At 38.1% G+C, this 15,000-nt stretch overlaps 1 protein-coding gene across 1 annotated transcript in view; it reads left to right on the top strand.

Moving 5' to 3' along the window:
• LOC118767023 (short-chain collagen C4-like) overlaps positions 1–15,000 on the top strand; it is an 84,847-nt gene that overhangs the window by 25,012 nt on the left and 44,835 nt on the right. The gene's annotated exons all lie outside the window — the stretch shown is intronic.

Genomic DNA, 15,000 nt, shown 5'->3' with positions numbered 1-15,000 from the left:
TGGAAAAGGACCATATACGGTAAAAATTTAAACAATTATAATGAGGGTTTTTTGCAACAAGTTGCTTAAACCACATACCGAAAATATTAGAAATAGCAGTCAAAGGGCTACCATTTCTACCATTGTTGTGATAAAAATGGTAGGCCTTTGACTGCTTTTTCTAATAGTTTCGGTATGTGGTTTAGCAACTTATTGCCAAAAACCCTTATTATAATTATATATATATATATATATATATATATATATATATATATATATATATATATATATATATATATATATATACATATACATACATATATCACCGCTCGGTCTGGGAATCGAAAGCGCGATCCTACGAACATTGGGCCATTGTACCTCCACACACACACACACACATATATATATATATATACATAAATATATATATATATACATGTCATATATACATACACACATATATACTTACGAATGTATATACATACCTATCTATCTATCAATCTATCTATCTAACTATCTATTTATCTATCTATTTATCTACCTATCTATCTATCTATCTAACTATCTATCTCTCTGTGTATATATATATATATATATATATATATTTGTTTATGTATATGTATATATATGTATATATGTATGTATATACATATACACACATCCCAAGGAAACACAGAGAAGAGTGGAATTGTACTCCTGTCCGATCGCTCTTTCACCAGACATAATCCTGGAGAGGGAAATAAGTGCGTAATGAAAAAAATCTAATGGTGGGGTTCTAGCATGGCCATGCCCTGTCGCTGCAACGTTTAGCCCTATTAATATTAGTGTTAAGTATTATATCTAGTTGTACACTTTCGCACACGCACAGAAACAGACACATGCAAACACACACACACGCACACATAGGAATACGTACATATTTACACACATTTATCTATTTCTCTCCATCAGGAACGAAAGTGAGGCGAGTTTTTTTGAATCTTTTCTTTCCAACTGAAAATAAAACGTGCGAGTGCCAATGTAGATCGGTGAATTTCGTAATGTTTCACTGTAATTCACGTTGGTTTTTATATATGACAATATGTAAGAACGAATGTAAATACATACACACAGACACACGGACAAACACACGCACAAATAAACACAAACACACACACATACGCACGCACACAGACACACGTGCTCAATTGTACACGAAAAATCACACTACACAGTGTATGTCCACTCACATATATGTGTGCGTTTGTCTGTGTATGCGTATAAGTAGATACGTATATTTGTGATATTTATGGTGTGTATGCTTAAGTATACGTGCATGCGTATATATCGATATGTATTTATATATGTGTGATGTGTGTGTGTGTGTGTCTGGGTGGAGGCGCAGTGGCCCAGTGGTTAGGGCAGCGGACTCATGGTTGTCGGATCGCGGTTTCGATTCCCAGACTGGGCGTTGTGAGTGTTTAATGCTCCACGAGGCTCAGGGAATGGGTTGTGTTGATCTCTGCTGTACTCTTTTTCTACAACTTTTTCCCTTTCTTCTGTTGGCCTGCTCGCTTAACCAGCGGGGTGGCGTCATTTGAAGGCTAAAACAACGCGAAGCGCATTGTGACCAGCGATATGTATCAACAACTGGTCTGTGACGGTGATCACGGAGATATATGCATCATACGCACACAATACACACACACATACATACACACGTAAATACACACACACCAGCACAGATGTCCACATATACCTTTAACGAACAATACTCATACAGATACGCACACACTTATACACACATGGGCAGAGACACACACGCACATACACGTACTTAAGCGCACACACGCACGCACATTACTCCCACACAACTCCAGAAAAACCCAAAACACACACGCACGTACAAATTCACATACACACCAATACATATACATACACACAATATATGCCTACACGCACACACATACACATCCGTATACACATATAGACAGAGACACACACACACACACGCACGTAAAAACATGCGCACACATACGCACGTACACACGCACATTAATGCACACACCGAAAACTCACAACCCCACGGATACACGCATATACACCCATATACGCTTACACACACACATACAAACGTACACGTACATGCACACACGCACATACGAGACGCACGCACATACATACACACACAAATGAACCCACACATACGTCCCATACACACGGTACACAATAATACATACACGCGCACAATTATACATACATGTATACACACAGACGCAAAGTTATTCGCCACACACCCAAACTCTACACACACACGCACACGTGTCATCATTGCACACATATACACATACAAACACACGCACACATACACTCTGTAAAGCACTGTTATTCGCCAAACACCCTAACTCTACGCCTACACACACGAACACACACACATGCACACACACACACTACAAACAATACACACACACGATACATATACATACACGCACACACACACATACATCAAACTAGCAGTACCTACTACTTGACCTGTGCTAGAGACAAAAGGAATCACGCCCAATTCCTTCTTCGTTGACCTTAACGCTACTAACCCTACAACACGCAAAGTTTAACAGCCACAACCACACACACACACACATACACACACACGTGTTATTATTGCACACATACACACTGACACACACGCGCACACGCAGACCTCCGCACACGCTCTTATCCACACTTACACACACATTCCTCCTCCTCTAACACTCTCCTGTCTTTGAAAGAACTTTTCATCACCCATTTCCTTCCGGTCATTCAAAATGTGTGTGCGTGTGTACCTTTGGCGATTTTTTCCCCTGTATTCCCTCCTCTGGATCATTCCATCTCGTATGTTTCCGACGAAGAGCTCCACACGAAACGTTAAACCCTCCTTCTTTCTTTCTTTCCTGGGCGTCCAATAATACTATGTTTGTTCCACGTCCACGCGTTGATGTGTTTCTTTGTGCTTTTTTGTTTGGATTAAATTTAACTATATATATACATGTATATATATATATATATATATATATATATATATATATATATATATATATATATATATATATATATATATGTAGATATATCTATGTGTATATATATATGTGTGTGTGTGTGAGTGTATGTGTGTGTGTGTGTGTACTAGCAGACATACCCGGCATTGCTGCGGATATACTCTCCTTTGCAGCAGTGTGCGCTGTGTCTAACACGACCCATCATCGGAAATTTTGACACCTCACGTCGGGTTTCTTGTCCTACATCACTCATAGAGTAAATTTGGAGGAAATGTGGTTGTTCATTCGCGAGTACCAGGGAACCAATGAGGGGATAGACTTGCCCTTGAACTTTGACGTCGGCGTAAATTCCTGTTTATCTATCTTCTTAGATTCACCAAACGATGTCATTTGAAATGCAGAGTTGTATTGTCTGATATTGTTCAGAAAATCCTTTGACTGGATTGAAGCGCCTTCTAGAAGATTCCTAAGGGGTTGAGATGGTAGTGTTGTCAATGATACCTGTCCGAATATGTTGTCATCTATTGCATTGTTTTAAGTTCTAAACGATTATAAATACTCTGAAGTTCTATTTATATGATGCTATTTCTATTTTTTCACAGAACCGTTTCATCTCCAAGAAATCTCTCGACGATAAACCTGATGACACACCAAGTAAGAACTAATTTTATGGCTAAAGTCTTTTACCCGTGACTCATTAACTAATGGTTTATTATTTCACCAACTTTGAATTAGTTCCTCATTACTATCCATATGTCCACAAAAATATATACTAAGGCATTTGCCTGAATTTATTTCAATATATGTTCTACTTTACAATAATTTCCTAACTAAAATGTTACTCCAATATACTATGCCGTGTATTGTGTGTATATGAGTATATATGCAGTGCTACGTCGATAATTCTACCAAGACCTCTTCATCTGGGAATCAAATGCCCGAGCTGGCGCTTCACTGCGTTTATATCTACAATTCAGCATTCTGTCCACTCTTGTGCTTCCAATCATTCGTGAATAGAGACCCGAAATAATGATGTTCCACTTTCCTACACAGTGCGTATTTGTCAATCCTGCTTTGCGGTACTCGGCAGACAACCCATTCGGTGCACGTTGTTGGTGACCATCAGACGAATCAGGTAGCAGCATGTTGTCTACAAATAACAGTCGACCGATCAAGTAGAGATGAATTGGGATACCTCTACCACAATGGCTGCGCATATTCAACCAGATCACAAAAAAGAATGTGAGAAGGGGCACTAACAATGCGCACTTCAACTAAGTGAAACCTTCACGTTGTAAACTTTCGACTTTTACATAAATACAATCATTTGAACATCCATATAAGTACTTTATGGCAACCAGTATTTGCCCATTAAACTCACCTTCCGGGTAAACCATCCGCAACATGCCCCAGGGCACGTGATCGTGTGCCTTTTTGTGGTTTAAAGCGTATTCCTCTTGGAAGTTCTTCAACGTTTGATGGAATATCTGTTTTGAACGACTATCTGGTCGGGTGTTCCGCGTCCCGGACAGTAATCTTGGGCACGACAATTTCCCTACATATCTTTTCCTGACATCTAGTGTAGACTTTTCTATAATTAAAACACACACTTTGGTCTCTTTTTGAAAACATTGTGATTGTCACCCCATATTACCATTGCCTTGGTGATTTTTCCAGAGGTCCCATCCACCTAGCGTACATGGGTCACTCAGAGAATACCATCTGTATTTATGGCTTCTAAAATATCAAGCCGGACGTACATTTCACCAGCAGCATTACCACTTTTAAGTGAATTTAGCGCAAATAAGCGTTCAACCGAAGAAGAACCTGCCGAAAAATAATACAATCACGAACCCATTTCGAGGTCCAAGTTCATACGGGTGGGTCACTCACAATTTGGATGCAAATGTCTCCACATTTTTGTTTCCGATCCCAGCATCCACTGCGGCTTCCAACTGTATTCTGTAGGTCGCACTGGCCTTACCAATTTTCACTGTGCGGCAGACTGTGAGAATTTTCAGGTTTTCAGACAGTTAGGTAGTGCCGAGTTGACAACTCCACCCCTTCCTTTTACCCGAACGTTCACCAAAGAGTGAAAGATCACCAAACTCTATCAAAAACCTCTGTCACCAAGTATTTCTATATCAGGTACCCTTATAAATATCCCTGTCTTAAAATAATATCTATACCAGAGAGAGGAGATTGTGTATCCTGCACAGAAGCCTCCTATGACCTCTCCATTAAGTTCACTGACGACATTCCTTCCAATCAATCCTTCTCACGGTTATCAGTGCCAAGGTGTGCACTGAAGTTTCCTGGCAGGACAAATGACTTTACCCCAAATATATCTAAAGCTGAGGTGAATTTGCTTAGAAAGAATTTGTATTTGAATTCGCATTTTGCTGCATATACAAAGAGTACGCTAAGGGCTCAAAGGAATAGCCATACCGAATCATCCATCGAGTGGGATAAAAGCAGTTGCCTCTGGATCTTGATTGGAGAAGACGATTCGGAAAATATATTGCAGTCTCCACCCAACTCAATCTGAGATGCATTGGGATGGAATACAAAATATGCGTCTTCCAAACCACGTAGCAGGTCCAGAAGGGATCAACCGTTCATAATTGAGAATTAGACTGTCAAAACCGGACGATACAAAACGCTGCCTGTTATATATAATCAGTCTCCTCAAGAAAGCTTCGTTACTTCGGAGGCATACACTTGGAAGTAGGTTGGAAACTCCACTGTGCAGGCGTGGTGCCAACTATGTCTGCACAGTCGGAAGTGGGATGCTCACGATCCCTGGTTTTCAGATTGGATTATGGAGTGAATCCCACTAGGTATTAAGGGATACCTCCTGAAGCTCAAGCAGAATGAAGGAGTGGTGTAGCTGCTGGAAGTAAATGCATCCAATAGCGAGGCCAAATACAAATGCTTCCTTAACAAAGTCACTGCATCTTTGGATATATTTGGGGTAAAGTCAGTTGTCTTACAAGGAGACTTCCGTGCACACTTTGACGCCTATAACCGCAAGAAGTATTGATTGGGTGGAATCGCCTCACACAACTTAATGGGGTGGCCATACTAGTCTTCTGGAAGGAAATGGACTCTCTTCGCGCCAAACACCAAGCTGATATTTGTAATTGACCAATCAGGTGCCAAGAATTGATAATATGGCTAACATATCTATAAAAGAAGAACTTAATCATTTTTATTGTCACAAATATATATAAATGCATATATATATGTATATATGTATATATATATATATATATATATATATATATATATATATATATATATATATATAGGATCTTTCAACCCTATTATCTCCCCTAATTTCGCTCTCACGTCTCATGTTTGTTCTTTGACTTCTGGCTGAAATCAGATCGCCATGTTGATTCGTTAGTTACTGCACGCATTTTTTTCTCTCCTTCTTTCTGTGTTTTTTTTCTCTGTGTATCTTTCTGTTGAAGAGCGTAGGCTCGAAACGTTAAAGACTTGTTTTATTTATATTTCCTGAGCGCCATACTAATACAATTGTTTGTTTGTTTTGCACCTGCCTTCGTCTTTTGTCTATTTTCATAACGCTTCCCGTTATATATATATATATATATATATATATATATATATATATATATATATAGGCGCAGGAGTAGCTATGTCGTAAGTAGCTTGCTAACCAACCACATGGTCCCGGGTTCAGTCCCACTGCGTGGCACCTTAAGCAAGTGTCTTCTACTATAGCCCCGGGCCGACCAATGCCTTGTGAGTGGATTTGGTAGGCGGAAACTGAAAGAAGCCTGTCGTATATATGTATATATATATGTATATGTATGTGTGTGTGTTTGTGTGTCTGTGTTTGTCCCCCTAGCATTGCTTGACAACCGATGCTGGTGTGTTTACGTCCCCGTCATCTAGCGGTTCGGCAAAAGAGACCGATAGAATAAGTACTAGGCTTACAAAGAATAAGTCCCGGGGTCGATTTGCTCGACTAAAGGCGGTGCTCCAGCATGGCCGCAGTCAAATTACTGAAACAAATAAAAGAGTAAAAGGAAAAAAGAGTAAAGATATATATATATATATATATCATCACAATCAAGGAACGGCCATAATAGGCCATTCACCCACTAGAAATAACAGCCAAATGCTTTAACCGCAAAATAACGTCAATTCCGTAAACCAGGAGAAAATTAAAAAACATTTACCCTGTAATTTCTTAGACGATGCACCGTTTCATCTACTGTTTAATGGAAAACTAACCTGATTAAATTAAATCAAGCCAATCTACCATAGGCCCTTAGATTCATCAGTAAGAAATAGCCAAGCCGGAACAGATATTTTCCACGAGGCATTCTCGTTGCTACCTCGTCAATATCTGACCTAAAATTTTCAAATCGTCGCACTCGCGCCAAATTTATCGGCAGCAAATAAATATAAGCCGCCGATTCCATTACGGAACTAACCAGAAAATTCATAATTAATCAATATAGGGTGGCAAAAAAATTTTGTAGAATTCTTTTGCCACCAGCGGCCTAGTGGGAAAAAATTAAATAGTCATAAACCATTTTTAAGTTCAACATCACAATCAAGGAACGGCCATAATAGGCCATTCACCCACTAGAAATAACAGCCAAAAGCTTTAACCGCAAAATAACGTCAATTCCGTAAACCAGGAGAAAATTAAAAAACATTTACCCTGTAAATTTACAGGGTAAATGTTTTTTAATTTTCTCCTGGTTTACGGAATTGACGTTATTTTGCGGTTAAAGCTTTTGGCTGTTATTTCTAGTGGGTGAATGGCCTATTATGGCCGTTCCTTGATTGTGATGTTGAACTTAAAAATGGTTTATGACTATTTAATTTTTTCCCACTAGGCCGCTGGTGGCAAAAGAATTCTACAAAATTTTTTTGCCACCCTATATTGATTAATTATGAATTTTCTGGTTAGTTCCGTAATGGAATCGGCGGCTTATATTTATTTGCTGCCGATAAATTTGGCGCGAGTGCGACGATTTGAAAATTTTAGGTCAGATATTGACGAGGTAGCAACGAGAATGCCTCGTGAAAAATATCTGTTCCGGCTTGGCTATTTCTTACTGATGAATCTAAGGGCCTATGGTAGATTGGCTTGATTTAATTTAATCAGGTTAGTTTTCCATTAAACAGTAGATGAAACGGTGCATCGTCTAAGAAATTACAGGGTAAATGTTTTTTAATTTTCTCCTGGTTTACGGAATTGACGTTATTTTGCGGTTAAAGCTTTTGGCTGTTATTTCTAGTGGGTGAATGGCCTATTATGGCCGTTCCTTGATTGTGATGTTGAACTTAAAAATGGTTTATGACTATTTAATTTTTTCCCACTAGGCCGCTGGTGGCAAAAGAATTCTACAAAATTTTTTTGCCACCCTATATTGATTAATTATGAATTTTCTGGTTAGTTCCGTAATGGAATCGGCGGCTTATATTTATTTGCTGCCGATAAATTTGGCGCGAGTGCGACGATTTGAAAATTTTAGGTCAGATATTGACGAGGTAGCAACGAGAATGCCTCGTGAAAAATATCTGTTCCGGCTTGGCTATTTCTTACTGATGAATCTAAGGGCCTATGGTAGATTGGCTTGATTTAATTTAATCAGGTTAGTTTTCCATTAAACAGTAGATGAAACGGTGCATCGTCTAAGAAATTACAGGGTAAATGTTTTTTAATTTTCTCCTGGTTTACGGAATTGACGTTATTTTGCGGTTAAAGCTTTTGGCTGTTATTTCTAGTGGGTGAATGGCCTATTATGGCCGTTCCTTGATTGTGATGTTGAACTTAAAAATGGTTTATGACTATTTAATTTTTTCCCACTAGGCCGCTGGTGGCAAAAGAATTCTACAAAATTTTTTTGCCACCCTATATTGATTAATTATATATATATATATATATATATATATATATATATATATATATACTCACATCCAAGTCCAACTACAAAACAAACATCCGTTCTTAAGGGAGACACATACACATTCTGATATTCTGAGATTAATCTCTGAATTCGTTGACATCAACGTCAACAACAGGCTCAATAGTCAAATGACTAATTTTCTTCGTTTAAAATTTATTCTTTGCGAATCATTTACTTCTTTCATTCTGATTCTCATTCATTCACTCATTCTTTTTCTCTTAAATTCTAAATTTCTTTCCTCTCTCTCAATTTCTTCCAAACCAACAACATCCTTTGTATAGGATTCAAGAATTCTTTCTTTTAAACTAAATTGTTTCATTTTAATTTCACAGAACCCGGTCTCGGATCATTGTATACCCGGTGGGGCAGAACTACTTGTCCTCCTTATTCAAACCTTGTCTATGACGGTTAGTATACTCTGTATTTCTATCCTCTCTTTCTCACACGCACACGCACGCACGCACACGCACGCACACTCAAGCAAATCATGTGATATATCACGTTTGAAACGATACCTATAGACCCTATAGAGACTGCACAATACTGCTTACTCCTTTGTAGGTATTTGGTCAAATCAGAATTTAAATGTGGTCTAATATGGACCAGGTGAAAAGGATGTTGTCTAACCTCAGAATATAGATATCTCTACGTTTAATTATAGATAGGGACTAGACTGGAATCCAGTATAGCGATCAAGGACACCTGGCTGACTTGTATGGAGTGTAGATATCAAATACCGAGGCTGCTAACTGGTGATCAAGTGTACTGGATACGGATGGTGGTATTGTACGTGAGTGACCAGAGCTGAAAGTGGCCACTTGACTATCATTAACTAGAATGTCTATTGCTTGTTGTTATAGACTAAATTGAACAAGGTCTAATTAGAATTGATGAATGAATGTATATGGTTAATGAAATGAACGCAGAATGTACAATGTGGACTGGACAGACCACACACTGTAACTAATGGACAAAGCTAACTTAGGGTCGTATGTATTATGCAAAATGTGGAGGGATGAAGTACCACTGAGAGAACCCAAGTGAGTACATATTGCACAACTATTCTTCTCCACCTCACCGAAATCGTCCTATCCCTCAAACCTATCTCTTTTCATGCAACACCTCGCCTCATTAATTGTCCAGTGTATCTTTGTAAGGTAACACCGGCACATTCAATTCAAAGCTACTGCTTCCCACATCTTCTCCAACCAACCTGGCATCCTTTGTGAATCTGCTCTCTATAAACCCTACACATATCGTTTATCGGTCGCCCACTCCGCTGTCCATTCTTCTTAAGCACTACGCCATCAATGAGCTTCAAAATTCACCCCACCTCAGTTCATGCTTTGTATGAAATAAAATCTGTGTGATCATAATATTATAGTATGTGGTAGGCCCGTCTCGTGGTAGGCCTGACTCGTCCCAGACAAACCGATGGATATAGCCAGCCACACCCGTATGGTCGGCTAAACAGTATTTCATCCCCTCTTACCCACCAGTTCTCTGCATCTCGCCGTCTCTCGTATTCTTCTACTCAAACCATATGCAATTCCCATCACCAACAATTTTCCCGTTCAAATGTGAACGACATCTTTTCCATTTCGGGAAATCACGACCACAAGAGTAACAAAATCCCTTTCCTTTCACCGTTTATTGACATCCACACACAAACATCTACCCCAAGCAATACACATCACAACAACAAATACTTACCCGTACACACACACACACACACACACAAACACAAAGACACAAATATATAACACAGCTTACACTCATATAAACACTAAAACATACACAACAATTCGTTCACACGTGACTAAACATGACTCCTTTTAAGGGTCAAACTGTAATGAATGTTTCCGTAATTTCATATATAATTTTGCTTAATATCTTTTTTACTTGATTTATTCTTACCAATTCTAGGTGTGGCTGGTGGACAATGGTACGACCACACAGGTGGCGGAAGTAATCTCTTATGTCTACCTAACGATCCCATTTGGGCCAATTATACTACAAAAGTTGAAGAAGGTGGTCACATTTATGGCAGTGAATATCAACTGGAATCCTACCCAACTAATAAACTCTTTTCTTTTGCTAACGCTAAATCACTTCATGATCACAACGTTCCGTGCGCTGTCTGTTTGACACGACAACCTGCTGTTGTTATGATGTTACCAGCCAGGACACAGTGTTACGCTGGTTGGACAGCTGAGTATTCAGGATATTTGATGGCCAATTATCACGGGCATAAAGGCAGACAAGAATATGTGTGTGTGGATTATGCACCAGAAGCTGATCCAGCAGGTTACAGAAACGAAGATGGAGCTGTTTTATATTTCGTTCAGGCTGGTTGTGGTTCGTTGCCATGTCCACCGTATGTCAATGGTCAAGAATTAACCTGCGTTGTGTGCAGTAAATATTGAATAGAAATTAAATTCGTTTCCATATGAAAATATGTCTGTGAATTTCAATAAATAACATAAAATTTTAATTGTGTTACCTAATATTTTCTTTAAAGTATGTCTATCGTTACAATAAACTGTTGTACTAGTTTAGAGAAGATATTCAAACAATACAAAAGAGGCGACGTAGAATGCCAGAAATATCCTCAAAAACAAGAAAAATCTAAATCTGTCGAAATGATTCTAGAAAACATTTTGTAAGATTTCAGTTTATCAAACTTATCGTTGAAATAAAATGTTATTTTGTTTAACAGTATTTTGTCTTCTGTCTCATGATTCAACAAACCCCAAATAATGTACCACCATAGAATTATATCAGCTTTTCATGCACAGCCTTAGAAAATCTAATCCTCGACGCTGCTATCTCAGACATCTTGGTTTTCAAATTACAACTCGGATTCTGACGAGGAGCCATCAACCGCTACATTACATAGCACAGAACTTAACTGATTCTTTCAACAACAACCAAATACTTCCACACAATCCATTCTATTTGCCGTTATTAATCAGGAAAGCTTTCTGTTCCTTTCCTACCCCATATCTTATAAAACCTATTTATCGTCTACTTTGGAAATATCACAAAATGTTCAATTTAAGCTTTCTGAGAATGTAGAATTTACACGATCAATCCTTCAAAAGACAGTATAAATGAGTATTGGTCCTGCCAACCAAAATCTATGCCAAAAAATTCCCACCTCTCTTCGAAATAAGATACAAAATGAAACTCGATGCACACAACATACATGTCATACACTAAACACTGATATACAAGAATAAGAAATGAAATCAACCAGAAAAATTGCCTCATTTAAGCAGCAGAGAACATCAAATACGACGATTTCTTTCACTCATCTACGTAAACATACCAGACTCGAAGAAAGGATGGATCCGCGAAGCTGAATACATTTCATGTAAAACGAATACAACACCCATAAAAGTGAGTGTAAAGAGAGCAAATATAGTCAGGGCAAGCACGGATGCTGTGTGTAAGAAGGCTGACATGTTGTGATCGTCACGTTATATCCAATAGGATTCATGACAGCATGTTGGAGTGTGTCGAATATTTGTTAGATAAACGAAGGGTTCGGTTAACAGCATCAAGCTGCAATAAAGATTAAAGATTATTAATGTTTACTATCCCACTATTATTAGTCTGATGGGTAAATCTGCATTCGCTTCTCTAGATTACAAATATTTTCTTGGTTGTAAATCGTAAACAATTGCAGAGAATACGGACGCTGGTAGATCTTCAAATTCATCTTTTGATTCAGCGGCATAATTAGACAGTTAAAACGACCGCCATGTGTTTAAGTTGTACAGAGCATGCGCAGCTGCATATGCAACCCGCCATTACAATAGGAAAATTATGGGACTTTGTTGAAATTAACCTTATTTCGAGGGCCAAACAGAGAGTGTTACACACACACACACACAGACACACACACAAACAAACACACAAGCACACACACAAATACACACACACACACACACACAAATACACAAGCACGCACACACACACACACACACACACACACGCGCACACACACACACATACATACACATATATATACAAATATATTAAATGTGGTCAAACTATATCTGAGGGGTCTAATATGCTTCATCTAAGAATATTTAATCATAACTATGGGATTCCGTCGTACAAATGCAGTCCATACGGAAGGTGCACTTGCGAATTGAGTTTCAAATGGGAGACACTGTACCTGTATGTTTTGCTATGATTTATAAAACAAGAAGAGACGTATTCAAAGCTAGTGATAATGACTAGCTAAAAATATGTATGAATGTCATTATTCGGTTTTAATAGAATATTTCTGGCCAACAGAAAGAGAGACGGTTTCTAACTTAGTTCCAAGTATCTTTCATTGGAATTTCAACAACATGAACAGGATATTTTTGTATGCATGTATGTATGTATGTATGTATGTCTGTATGTATGTATGCATGTATGTATGTATGTATGTATGCATGAATGTATATATGTATGTATGTATGTATGCATGTATGTAAGTAGGTATGCATATATGTATGTATGCATGTATGTATGTATGCATGTATGTATGTATATATGCATGAATGCATGTATGTATGCATGTATGCATGTATGTATGTATGTATGTATGCATGCATGTATGTATGTATGTATGCATGTATGCATGTATGTATGTATGTATTATGTATGCATGCATGAATGTATGCTTGTATGTATGTATGCATGTATGTATGTATGCATGTATGCATGTATGTATGTATGTATGTATGTATGTATGTACGTGTGTATGTATGTATGTATGCATGTATGTATGTTTGTATGTATGTATGTATGTATGTATGTATGCATGTATGTATGTATGTATATATGTATGTATGTATGTATGTATGTCAGGTCACTTTCGAGTGCTACTGGTGACATGTAACCCAGTACAACCTGTTGCATTGTCGGGTCGTCGGCGACTAAGCCGGCGACTCCACGAAGCTTGCTTGGTGAGGAGCGAGTCTATTGGACACCCTGTGGGATGAAAAACAAAACCCGTCAAAGAGCGAAGGAACTCTTGAGATTCAACGGCCATCCAATATATGTCTTAAGGCTGTATCATGCGCGGGGACATAGAAGTAATCGGACTGAATACTCGATCGCGCGGTTAAACCATTGGGAGTGGAGGACTCCTAGCCTTTGTTAGGGCATCCTTCTAGGAGAGGGTAATTCAGGTAACTGGGATAACTCCGACATAAAACCTGCGGCTCAGTGGTTACCGATGATGTTGACTTTTTCTTCTTTTCGGATTATGGCTGCTGTTGCTTAGTGACTTGGATTGACTCAGTGCACAGCCTTTCCTCGCTATAAAAAATAAATTTTCATGCACAGCCATTGCAAGATAACAACATTGATTAAGCTTCGTGCAATGCCCATACTCGATAACGAGGGTGCAGCCACCAAGTATGTATGTATGTATGGATGGATGGATGGATGTAAGTATATATGTATGTATGTATGGATGTATGTATATATATATGTATGTGTATATGTGTCTATCGATATATACACGCTTACATTCAAACATACATGCATGTATACATGTATACATACATTTATGTATAAATATATGCATACATATATGTATGTATGTATGAAAGTATGTATGCATGTATGTATGTATGTGTGTGTATGTATGTATGTTTGTATGTATGTATGTGTGTATGTATGTGTGTATGTATGTATATATATGTATATATGTGTGTGTATGTAAGTATATATGTATGGGGGTATGTATGTATGTATATATGTATGTATATACGCGAGTGTGTATGTATGCATGTATGTATGTATGTGTGTATGTATGTATGTGTGTGTGTATGTATGTATGCATGTTTGTATGTATGTATGCATGTATGTATGTATGTGTGTGTGTGTATGTATGCATGTATGTATATATGTGTGTATGTAAGTGTGTATGTATGTATATATGTATGTATGGGTGGGTGGGAATTGGTAGGTTTTGATTTTGATATTCACATAAAACTTTTCTAATCCCATTAACGCTTGTTGTGAAGAATCCAATCCGAACA

Source organism: Octopus sinensis, linkage group LG18 (genome assembly GCF_006345805.1).
Source record: "Octopus sinensis linkage group LG18, ASM634580v1, whole genome shotgun sequence".
Taxonomy (NCBI): Eukaryota; Metazoa; Mollusca; class Cephalopoda; order Octopoda; family Octopodidae; genus Octopus; species Octopus sinensis.
The sequence above is the reverse complement of the archived record's forward strand: the minus strand, read 5'-3'. Positions and strand labels throughout refer to the sequence as shown.